Raw genomic sequence first — 12,333 nt, 5'->3', positions numbered from 1 at the left:
AGTAAGAGATCCATCGAGCCAAAGTTACCTTGGAGATTGGTTTTCCCAGAAAGGGTTTAGAGTAAGACACAAATAACTGGTCGAACTTGTGAAAGGCCTTAGTTCTGTGTAAGTAAAACCTCAGTTGTCTATGTACGTCTAACAAGTGTAATTTATATTCACCCCTGTTCTGAAAATTTGGGAAGAACACAGGTAAGTTAATCATCTGGTTAATATTAGTCTCAGATGCCACTTTGGGAAGAAAGTATGGATTGGTACGAAGCAAAACGCTGTCCTTATGAAAAATCATATATGGAGCTTTGATAGATAATGCTTGAAGTTCTGAAACCCTCCTAGCCGAGGTGATGGCTACTAGGAAAGCCGTTTTCCAAGATAAGAATTTTAGGTCTACTGACGCAGCTGGCTCAAATGGTGGAGCAACCAGAGCCTGTAAAACCAAAGTCAAGTCCCAAGGAGGGGTGGGATCCTTCACCGGGGGTCTTAAAAGAAAGGTACCTTTAATAAAGGTTTTACAAAGTATAGAGGATGTCTAAAGAAACCATGTTCTCCTCAATATGGAAGTTAGAAATGGCAGCCAGTTGAACTTTTACAGTAGAATAGCTAGTACCCCAATAGAATACATATGCCAAGAATTCCAACACCACTGGGATCGGAGCTGTGAAAGGGTCCAGGTCCCTTTGAGAAGCCCAGATGGAGAAATGCTTCCATTTACTATGGTAAAGCTTCCTGGTAGACAATTTGTGAGCTGCCACCAGAATAGTTTTGACTGGATAGGATAAACTGGGAGTCCTAGCTATCAAGGGAACTGGAGCAGCTAAGCAGTGAGCTATAAACTGTCCAGGTTTGGGTGAGGAACCCCTGAGGGGTGAGAGATGAGATCCGGATTTGAATCTAAGATCCATGGACGTGCTAGGAAATGAGACCAGAGGAAGGGAAACCATACCTGGCAAGGCCAAAATAGGGCAATAAGGATCACTTTGCTCCTCAGCCTGCGAGCCTTCTGGAGGAATTTTGAAATAAAAAGTAATGGAGGGTAAGCATAGAGAAGACCGGGAGGCCAAGCATGGACTAGAGCATCCCTGGGGAATTCCCCCTGTGGGGGTGGGGTGGGGTTCTGAGCGAAGAACTCACTGCACTTCGCTTGGACGGAGATGCAAAGAGATTGCAGCAAGGCCAACCCCACTCGAGAAAGATCTGCTCCACTACCTACGGATTCAGAGACCTCTCGTAAGGCATCAGAATAGTTCTGCTCACTTTGTCTGCCAGTATGCTGGACCATGCTGGAACGTGCATTGCTACCAGAAACCGGCTGGTGGAGATAGTCAATTCCCACACTCTTATGGCCTCGCAACAAAAGGGGTAAGATCTGGTCCCTCCCTGCTTGTTGATGTACCAGACCACTGACATGTTGTCTGACTGAATTGCAATATTTCCCAGAGGGAGAAAGGCATGAAGGGCCTACAATGGGAAAAGGACCACCCTCATCTCCACAACACTGATATGCAACTTGTTCTCATTCAGGGACCACATGCCTTGGACTGTCCTTCCCGAGAAATGCCCCCCCACCCTAGTTGGGAGGCGTCTGTGGTCACTGTGGCTTTGGGAGGGGCTGCAATAAATGGGCGTCCCTCGGCCAGTTCCAAGGAGTGCATCCACCAGAGAAGGGACTCCCTACCAGCCCTGCTGACACGTACTGGATGCGTCAACGGTAGATCTAACTACTACCATTGGACTGCTAATGTCCACTGTAGTACCTTCATATGTAGACGAGCACAGAGAAGAAGAGTAATGGTGGCTGCCATGGAACCAAGAGCTTGTAATACCTTCTCTGCTGAGGGTAGGTGTGACTTGAGTGATCAAGGACACATGGAGTTCTAAGCTCCGAATTATTTCGGGGGTGAGAAAAACCTTAATTTGCAAAGTGTCTATCCTTGCTCCAGTGTAGTCTAGAATCTGAAATGGGTTCAGAGAAGACTTGGCTGTGTTGATAAGTGATTTGCAAATGACCTGACAGTTTCAGAAAGTAGTCTCTGGCTTGACAAAGTAGAGGCTTGGTGGGAGCAACAAGGCATCAATCGTCCAGGTATGGAAAGACCTATATTCCCTGAAGCCTCAGGTGAGCTGTTACAACTGCCATGACCTTGGTGAACACTCTGGGGGCTGTGCTGAGACCAAAGGGTAGGGCTCAAAACTGATAATGATTGGCCCCCTAACCAGAAGTGGAGGAACCTCCTGGAGCATCTGTGAATCTTTATATGGTAGTACGCATCCTGGAGATCTATCGAGCACATCCAGTCTTTCTCCTGCAGGTAAGGCAGGATGGATTTCAATGTGACTATCCGGAACTTCTCTTTGGCAACTGACATTTTGAGGGTGGAAAGATCCAGAATAGATCTTAGGTCCCCATCTTTTCTGGCACCAAAAAGAACCTGGAATAGATGCCTGATCTGGACTGATCTTGGGGGACAGGTTGGATGACTCATTTCTTTAGCAGCCTGTTTATTTTGACCACTGCTACCTCCCTTTGTGCGGGTGGTACGTCTGGGAGGTATTTTGGGGGAAGAAGCGATACTACAAAGGGGATGGAACAGCCTCTAGATATGATCTGAAGCACCCAGCGGTCTGTTGACATGGACTCCCATGCTGTTAGGTTCAACGAAAGATGACCCCAGGGCCCCGAGTGCCTCCAGAGCAGAGCAGTCGGGCAACCCCTCAGGGCTGCTGTGTAGGCTTGTCTGAGAAAGGTTCTTGCGACCCCATGTTCCTCGGACCCCCTCTGCCTCTGGGCCGGCATCTATCAAAAGCCCCTCTGCCTCTGGGGGAAGATGGACCTTGATGGAACCTTCTTGAGCTAGTTCTTTCTTGGTGGCGGTTGCTACCACCACAGCATCTACAGGAGACCCTTTGTTCCAACTCGGCCTATCCGAAGGGGGACTTAGGATCTTGTCTGGATGTTTCAGGATTGGCTCCACGGAAAGAGTCAGGGGCTTCGACCCACTCGAGAGAACCCTTTCCACCACACTGCATGCCAAAGGAAAGCGACCCTCCTGGGACACCAGTAAGGAAGCAGCTCTCCTCGGATCCGAAGGGGGAATCAGGCACCGAGATGCTGAGGGGAGGGCCGTGACCTGACACAGTCAGTGCCGATGGAAACCCCACCTCGGATCCAATGCCAAGACTACGGCTCTGACAGCTGCTTGGGTCCGAACTAGTCAGATCCGACTTGCTCAAGGTAATGGTCGGCGTCGAGGAACAAGGTACCATCGGCGCCAGCTCCAAGACTCCGAGGCCTCTGAGATCCAAAAACTCCGATACCGGGGGTCAGATCGGAGAAGGAGTTATAGGGCTGAAAAAGGGAAGTGAGCTCCCCACTTGAGGGGGCTGGCAAGACTCACATCTGGATCTGGGTGAGAATGAATCTTCGCATCATGTCCATCTCCGCTTCGCTTAAACATTTGGTGGAGCAGGACGATGATGCCACTGATGCCGACCTGGAATGTTGGTGCACAGAGGCCCTTGAGGAAAGTCTAGGCTCCTCCGGCTCCAGCGGGAACCTTGGCGATCAGAGCCAGGGAGTGCTAGACCTAGATATAGCCTGAAGTTTCTGAGGAGGACCTGACAGACCCGATCGGTCCAGGGATCTCTTCCTTGCTTTATCCCTGTCCTTTTTAGATAGTTCCCCCTCCACAAACCTCTGTTCAGGAGGATGAGTCCCGGAGTGGGAGGAGGATGAAGTACTGGCAGTCACAGCCTTGACTGGAGTAGTCGCGGGGATAGCTGCCCCCGAAGTAGAAAGCAGTCCCTTCATAAGCTTGGCCTTGCAGTCTTTCAAGGCCCTTGGATTAAAGCCTGCGCAAATCGAGCAGGCAGTAGAAAGGTGAGGGACTCCTAAGCACACAACGCACAGAGTGTGGCCATCAGCTGGGGACAGCTTGTAGCCAAACTCTGTGCACTTCCTAAAAACAGGTTTAGTCTGCTCAGCCATGCCAAGGAGAAGTACAAACAGTCTTTACTGGCCCAACCACACACACACACACACACACACACACACACACACACACACACACACACTAACTAACGAAGTGGGGAAGAATGGGGGGAAGAGTATCACACTAGCTACGCTTTGTCTTTTTTTTTTTTTTTTTTTAAATGCGATGCAGTAACGAGGTAGGGAAGGTAAAGGAAAGGGAAACCCTGACCTAACACTACAAGAAATAACACACGCAAAAAATTCGATATAGAAAAAAACGCTACAGAAAATCACCACACCTGGAGCTCCGAGACCACAATGCTAGGCTAAGCCGTGGCAAATGAGATCTGAGGGCAGGAAAGAGATGGAGGGGTATTATGGGTAAGGGGAGGAGCTTGGATCAGATGCAGGTGAAGCTGCCGTCTTGGATACGAATACCCACAGGTTGAAGAGCAAATTAAGTAAACTACTTCAGATCAGAAAATTATAAATGCATCAGATTATCAAGAAAATTTATGAATTGCAGGTGCTCTGATAGAAAGTGCAAAGCCCTGTGTAAGGTGAATGCAAATGCAGAAAATAAAGGCATTTTACAAAAGCATTAGAAAAATAAATAAATAAAAACATCGATAAGCCACAATACAAAAATAATAGGTCAGCAAGAGCCAGGGAAATACAAAAAAGGAATGCACATATGAAGGATATTACTTTTTCTGATGGAACAAAATGAACACTGAAGATGGTAAGAGAAAAATGATGTTAGTAGTTATACTTTAAACAATAAAATCAGTTTCAAAAAGCAAGAAATAAAAGTAAAGACAAAAGAAACTGAAGTTAAGTACTCACCATAACTATGCATCTGTGTTGTCCATTTTCATTCTTCCTCAACGATTGGGTCTTGGATCTGACTTGGCCGCATTTACAACACTCTCAAATCTAACTCTAGATCTCTTCCCTCTACCCATAATGCCCCAGTCAACATGGTTAACCTCAGATCGATTTTACTGCCTTATAAGCCCTAGGAGTAATTAATCCTAAGCATAGAAAAAGTAAGAATAGAAGTGAGGCTCAAACATGGTACAGAAGTTCCGCAATAACCACAAGGTCACTCCAAGAGATGACAGAAAGGGGAAAGGAGACTGGGGAGTTGAGGAAGAATGAAAATGGACAGCACAGGTGTATAACTATGTTGAGTACATAACTTTAATATCTGATTATGTCCTTTTCATTCGTTCCTCAGTGACTGGGACAGAGTCCCTAGCTAAGTGAACCTTGGGTGGCCCTCATGGAAGTATATTCCAGAGTACTGCAGAACCAAAGAAAGCTCTGCTCCTGGAAGTCACATCCAATTTGTAATGAGAAATAAAGGTATGAGGATTAAACCAAGTAGGTGCTGCGTAAGTGCTATCAATAAAAGTTTTAGACCAAAAAACGGAAGAGGTAGCCATGGACCTGGTGGAATGTGCTTTTGGAAGCCTGGGCAGGGACAGACCTTGCCGTCTGTAAGAACAGAGGTATCAGGGATAAGCATAAGGGAGACCAGAAGGCCAAACATGGATAAGAGCATCTCTTGGTGATTCCCCCTGAGGGGGGGGATTTGGGCAAAGAACCTGCTGCACTTGCTATTGTGTCGAGATGCAAAGCGAACTCGGCAAGGTTGGCCCCAATGACAGAAAGTCCTCTCTGTCATTGACTGATTGAGAGACCACTTGTGAGGCCTCAGAATGAACCTGCTGAGTTTGTCCGTTAGAACACTGTACTACCCTGGTACGTGCATTGCCATAGGAAAGCGGTTGGAAGAGATCACCCACTGCCACACTCTCATTGCCTCTCAATAAAGGGGGTAAGATTAGGTTACCTCCCCTGTTAGCTGATGTGCCAAACTACAGACATGTTGTCAGTTTGTATCATAATCGTCACAAGAGGAAGACAATCTTGGAAGGCCTGCAATGCTAGGAAGACCACTATTATCTCTAGGACATGGATGTGTGAATTGGTCTCTTCTGGGGACCATGTGCCTTGGACTGTCCATCCGTAGAAATGCCCCCCACCCCAGCTGGGAAGTGTCTGTGGTTACCATGGCTACTGGGGGCAAAAGTACAAAAGGTCAGCCTAGGAAAACTCCGTCTGACTGAATCCACCAAAGTAGATGATCTTTGCAAACTCAAATGAGTATGAACAGAAAGGACAAGGGATGACAAAGAATTGAACACTGAACAGCTAGAGTCCATTGAAAAATGTGCATATAAAACCAGGTCACATGAACTAAGGTTATAGCAGCTGCCATTGATCCTAGGGCCTGAAGAACAAGTCTGGCTTGGGAAGAAGGGTGTGTAAAAATTTGCTCCACCTGGCACCTGATACCCTTACACAATGTAGTGGAAGAGAGGCTATCTGACTTACTGTGCACCTATGAACTCTCAGGCTCTGAACAAGTTGAAGATGTGATTTGCAGATGTTGACTGAGATGCCTAGTGACTGACACAATTTAAGCAAGTAGTCTCTGAATTCTTCTAGGAAATGCTGGGTTGGGGTGGTAAGGAGCCAGTCGTCTAGGTATAGAAACACTCAGAATCCCACCAATCTCAACTGAGCTGCTACCACTGCCATACGTTTGGTAAATACCCTGTGGGCTGTGGTGAGACCAAAGGGCAGAGCTCTAAACTGGTAGCGAGTGGCCCCTAGCCAAAAGCACACAAATCTTCAGGATCATCTGTTCATCCTGATGTGATAGTATACATCCTAAAGATTGATGGAGCACTTGCAATCGTCCTTGTGTAGAAATGTCAGAATGAACTGAACTGTGACCATATTAAACTTTGACTTCTTCATAAATTTAGTTTGATCAGATCCAGAATTGGTCTCAGGTGCCCAGTTTTCCTTGGCACTAAAAAAAAGTTCTGAGTAAGCTCTGAATACTTTCTGGTCTGGTGGAACCTTCTGGATAAATCTTTTTGTCTAGCAGCTTTTGAATTTCTTCAGCTGCTGTCTCCCTCTGACTGGATGGGACATCAGGGAGCCTTTTTCTTTTCATTCCGGGAATCTGGAAAAATGGTAGTAACATCTGGATATGATTTTTCTCACCCACGAATCTTTTGTTATTGATACTCCGGCATCTAGGTGCAGAGACAAGTGCCTCCTGACTGCCTCCACAGTTGAGCAGTTAGGCAACCTTTCAGGAGTGCTGGAGGGGTTTATCTAAAAAGGCATCTCAGAAACCCTGGTTTTGAGGGCCTCCTCTGCTGCTAGGACAGGGTCTTCCATTTGAACCTTCACTTCTGCCTGAAGGAATTATCATCGCATGAATCCTGGAAAGGATCCTGAGACTTATGGAACCACATTTTCTTGACTCCTCTTTGATTCCTGGAAAAAGATCATACAGCGGTTGAAAAGCATATCCCTATGGCAGATAGGGTCTTTTCATTATGTTCACTCCAGGAAAGCATCTTCTTTACAGTCGGGCCAAACACAGATGTTTCATCAAAAGGAGCACTGATGAAAGAAGACTTGAAAGGCTCTGCAAAGTCACACAGGCACATCCAGGCAGGTCTCCTAACAGCTATACCTGAACCAGCTGCCCGTGAGGCACCCTTAGCAGCATGGGATATCAGCCTCGTGGATGCACTGAAGATAGATAATAGAGTGGCCAGTTATGAAGACTTCTTGTAGTCCTTCACAGATGTGGACTTGGAGAGTTCCTTAGTCAAATCCCTCTGTAATCTTGTGAAATGTGGCAAGTAATTCAGGGATTAAAAGGCAAAGGTCGGTGAGGCAAAAAAGTGCTTTTCTAATCTGTCCAACGTCCTGGACTGTCTGTTATGGAGATGGACAGTGGAGCTCTGCTCTGCCAGCTCCTTCTTTGTGGCTGCTGCTACAACCATAACATCAACAAGGACTCCCTTGTTCCAGTGTGGCTTGTCTTTAAGTGGTGCAAGAAATTTATCAGGGTGACAGGTAATGGGTTCTACAGTATTTGATTCCTTACATGCCAGGCCAGAGATTAGATCTAGTCACTCAAGACAGAGATGGGCCAGACCCAAAAGCTTCTAGAAAGACGGACGCCTCTTGAGAGGGGGTATTAGAGGACCATCCACCCTTTTGTCTCAGAATCTCCAGGATGTCTCAGAAGGAGATGTCATCAGGTGCAGATCTGGAGGACCTCTCCCTTTCATCAATGTTAGTGTCCTCGGTGATAGATTCTGTGTGTCTCCTCTTACATGAAGGGGGGGTCGACCGGAGCTGTCCAACTCTGAAGTTCCAAGGGGCAGAAATGCTTCTGACAACACTGGAGTGGCAACCCCCCCACTCCCCCCCCCCCGTGCCAAAACTTTGGCTCCAAGACTCATCCTGGTCCAAAGGAATCAGGGCCAAACAAGTCAAGGAAGCAGTCAGTCAAAGATATAGTTTTCAGACACAATGTCGACATTCTGGGGTCTCTTAGATCCAAGGGTTCCAAACCATGGATCGGAATGCAAAAGGAGAGATCACTGCATGAGAAATAGAAGAGTGGCTCATAGATCTGATGGGAAATGGAGATGGAATAACCCCATCTGAATCTGAGCTCATCATCCTATCCACTTCAGCTTCTGAAAGGCTCCTGGAGGACCTGATGGAAGAAGTGGTGGAATGGGGCTGAGACTCTCTCCTCCAGGTCCCGTGAAGAAAAGGGGAATGGAGCCGAGATGAAACTGGCTCTACAAAGACCCTAGGGATCAAGTTCTTGGAGACTTGGTATGAAGAGTTGTTGGATCAGAGAATATGGGATCTGACTGCTTCTATTTCAGATCCAGAGAGGTCAGATCTGATTTCTTTTGAATCTTTTGAGGAGGCTCCAAAGATGAAGTAGTCTTTGGAGAGTGGGCTGGAGATCACTTACATGAATCCTCCACCTCCGAAGAGACATTGGTAGATTTAATGGGGGTTTGAACCCCTGATGCAAAGAAAGAAGGCGGCAGCAATCCCTTTAAAACTAACTTATTTCTGCAATCGCCAAAAGCCCTGGAGTTAAAGGTTGCAGAAATGCAGCAGTCTGTGTTGAGATGAGAAGCTCCAAGGCAGTAGACACACGACACACTCCTTGTTGGTATCAGAGTTAGGGATCTTATGCCCACAGGAAGTGCATTTTTTTTAAACTCTTTGGTTTCTTGGCCATGAAACAACACCTCACCACCACATTCATGAAAGCAGAAAAATGGAAAAGGAAACTTTTTTTTAAACTACCAACAATGGTAGGTAGGGAAAATATCCTCTAGAGGGTAGAAAGGAGGAAAGGGTAGGAAAAAGTACCAACAATGGCACTGAGAGCTACCTGAGGGAGGAAATACTGAAGAAAACGGGTATCACAAAGTAAAGAAACCCAAAAATTCAATAACTAGGTGTGGGAGGTAGGTGAAAAAAGTAAGAAAAATATTAAACTTACAGCATGAAAAAACACCCCAAAAGCTCTTTGAGATGGATCTGTAGTGATATGGCGGCAAGCGATATCTGAGATACAGCAGGTTGACTGGAGCATTATGGATAGAGGAAGGAACTCGAGAATTGGATTCAAGAGTCTTGTAAAAGTGGCTGACTCAGATCCAAGGTCTAATCTGAGACCCAACTGTTGAGGAATGAATGAAAAGGACAATATTAGATCAGTAGATAAACAGAAAGAGACAAGGGAATCTCAGTGATAGTCTCTGTTTCAACTTCAAAATTATTGTGTGTGTCTAAGTAGTAAGCATAATACTTATTCACCCATCCAATCTGTTTGAGGGTGGTATATACATGTTCTTAACTGCTTTAGCTTAAATACTGGCAAAGTACATGCATTACTTTAAACTCAGGATTAGGTGCTATTCTCTGGCACTCCAGACACGCTGCACATCATTTTTTTCTTTCATATGAAGCCAGTAAAAGCTATCTAGATTTCTAGCCTTAGTCTTACCCATGCCTGCAATAGAGGATTGTGTGGTATATGCTTAACTGTAGACAGTTTAATACCAGTCTCTATACAGATGTCTTTTGTTGCATTTTCTACAAGAGTGTATTGGCATTTTAACTTGGTATTAGACTTGTCTATACCATATATTTATTTTCCTTAAAATAAAGACATGTTTTTTCTTAATGTAAAGAAACAACACAAAAATAAATGGCCTGCATTGCTCTTGTACAATGGTAAAGCAGTTGCAGTGTCCTGGGGGAGGTATTGCTCAAATGACCACTCCGTTTTTGCCTTTCTGCTCAGTCCCACCCATGATCTACTTAAACAATGAATCAGGTAGACTGTGGATGGGATGGAGCAAAAAGCCAAAAAAATTGAAAGAGTAAAGTGTATGGAATGTCTGAAGTGTGAAGAGAAGCTCAAGTTTCTAATGGAGTGTGAAGTAATTTTTTTTTTCTTTTTATGTTGGTAGGCAACCAGATACAGCAATGGATAACTTTCCTAGACTGGGCTTGCCTCATTTCAAGGAATATTCCTTATCCATACTGCTGCAAATGAATCAGAGGGCTCTCATCTGTCCATGATTTTGCCTCATTTTTTGTCTTTTTTTTTTCATTTTGTCTCTGATTACTGCAAAGTTGAGAAAGTGATTTATTTTATTTTTTATGAGAGTCTGACATCTGAGAGCTAAACTTGACAGATTAGACAGAACTGCTGGGCTGTCTGTAGAAGAAAACTATTAACTGCCGTTGCTTGTTCATTATTTTGGCTTTGCAGGATTAATGCGATTTGTGTTAACTTGGAAAACATCGATGTATGGTTACTGTTTGTCAAGCAAAATTTAAATAAATTACATAGTCATCATCTGTTTTTTACAATCAGTTACTGTGTACAGAAAAATGGCTATAACTGCTGGTCTTGGGTGGAAGCTATCTAGGGATGAAAGTAACATACCCTCTTGTTATTTGCTCAATTTAAACAGTCACTTATCTGGCTTTGCAGGACTAGTGCACAACTATGTGACACAACATGGAATTCTTTATTACTGTTATCGTTATTATTTTTTATCACAATCAGACATCTGTGGTGTACACAGTTGATAAAGTGGCCACATTAAGCTGAATAGGAGGCCATCTATGGGTAAAAGTGACTTCCCCGTGCTCAGTATTGCAAATGGTGACCATCTTTGGTAGTATGGCAGAAGCAGGATATTTGAGAAAGTAACTGACCATTGGCACAGCAAGTAACATTGCCATCTCACAGTGCATGGCCCACGGTGAGTTCCTGGCTCTGACTTCTTCAGATGGAGTCTGCATGCCCTCCTTTGCTCTGTGTGCTCTGGTTTCCTTCAGTAACTCACAGACATGATGTAGGTGAACTGGTATTCCTCTAATTTCCCTGTAAGTAAGCTGCAGTGTGTGCGCGTGTGTATGTATGTGTATGTATATGTGTGTGCGTGCACGCATTTTCTAATAGACATGGCTTGTCAGGGGCAATGAATGTGTGCATGCATCTTGTAATAGACTTAGCTTGTCAGGGGCAGTGTATGTGTGTGTGTGTGTGCGTGTGTGTGTGTGTGTGTATGAAAAATCAGTGCATCATATCAAGGATAGTGTCACTGTGTGTGTATGAGAAATCAGTGACAGACCTGACTTGTCAGGGGTAGTGCAGTGTCAGTGTGTATGTGTTTGTCTGTAGGAAAAAATAGTGTATCATGTCAAGGATAGTGTGTGTGTGTGTGTGTGTGTGTGTGTGTGTGTGTGTGTGTAATCAGTGCATCTTTGAAAGAACTGGCTTGCCAGGGCTAGTGCCACTACTTGTGAGCATGTGTGAAAAAGCAGCACATCTTGTGATAGATCTAGCAAATCAGGGGCAGTGTGTGTGTGTGTGTGTGTGTGTGTGTGTGTGTGTGTGTGTGTGAGAGATTGAGTGTGTGTGTGTGTGTGTGTGTGTGTGTGTGTGTGTGTGTGTGTGTGTACATCTAAAAAAATTAGTGCATCTTGTGATAGACCTGGCTTCTTAGAAGCATTGTCAGTGTGTATGTCTGTGTATAAAGAACTATCACATATTTTTATTTCTGGACACTTAAAATATTGCCAGGTACATACATAACTCTTCTGGGTAGCAGTTAAAAGACTATTAGATATTCCTTATCACTGACTGTTCTAAAAATAAGGCATAAAATACATCACAGAACAATCACACCTTCAGAGCTTCTCGGGACCTGCTGGCCCCTACATCCCATGCTGTATAGTGGATTTGACACAGGCTTAGTAGTGGCCTCTTTCCTGAACTTCACCTAGCCTAAAACTGGCCCTGCTCAGAGGTGTGCACAGAAGATTGCTGTAGCTTGTGTAAGGGACTGGGGATGGTGCAGTCATTATTTCTTTATCATTCCTCACAAACCTCAGAGATAAGCAAAAAAGATCATTGCAGCTCA

At 45.0% G+C, this 12,333-nt stretch overlaps 1 protein-coding gene across 1 annotated transcript in view; it reads right to left on the bottom strand.

The window, feature by feature from the left end:
* ERBB2 (erb-b2 receptor tyrosine kinase 2) overlaps nucleotides 1-12,333 on the bottom strand; it is a 2,110,185-nt gene that overhangs the window by 152,601 nt on the left and 1,945,251 nt on the right. The window lies entirely within an intron of this gene.

Source organism: Protopterus annectens, chromosome 5.part0, assembly GCF_019279795.1.
Source record: "Protopterus annectens isolate FY-2018-M chromosome 5.part0, PAN1.0, whole genome shotgun sequence".
Lineage (NCBI taxonomy): Eukaryota > Metazoa > Chordata > Ceratodontiformes > Protopteridae > Protopterus > Protopterus annectens.
This window is presented reverse-complemented; position numbering and strand designations above follow the sequence as displayed.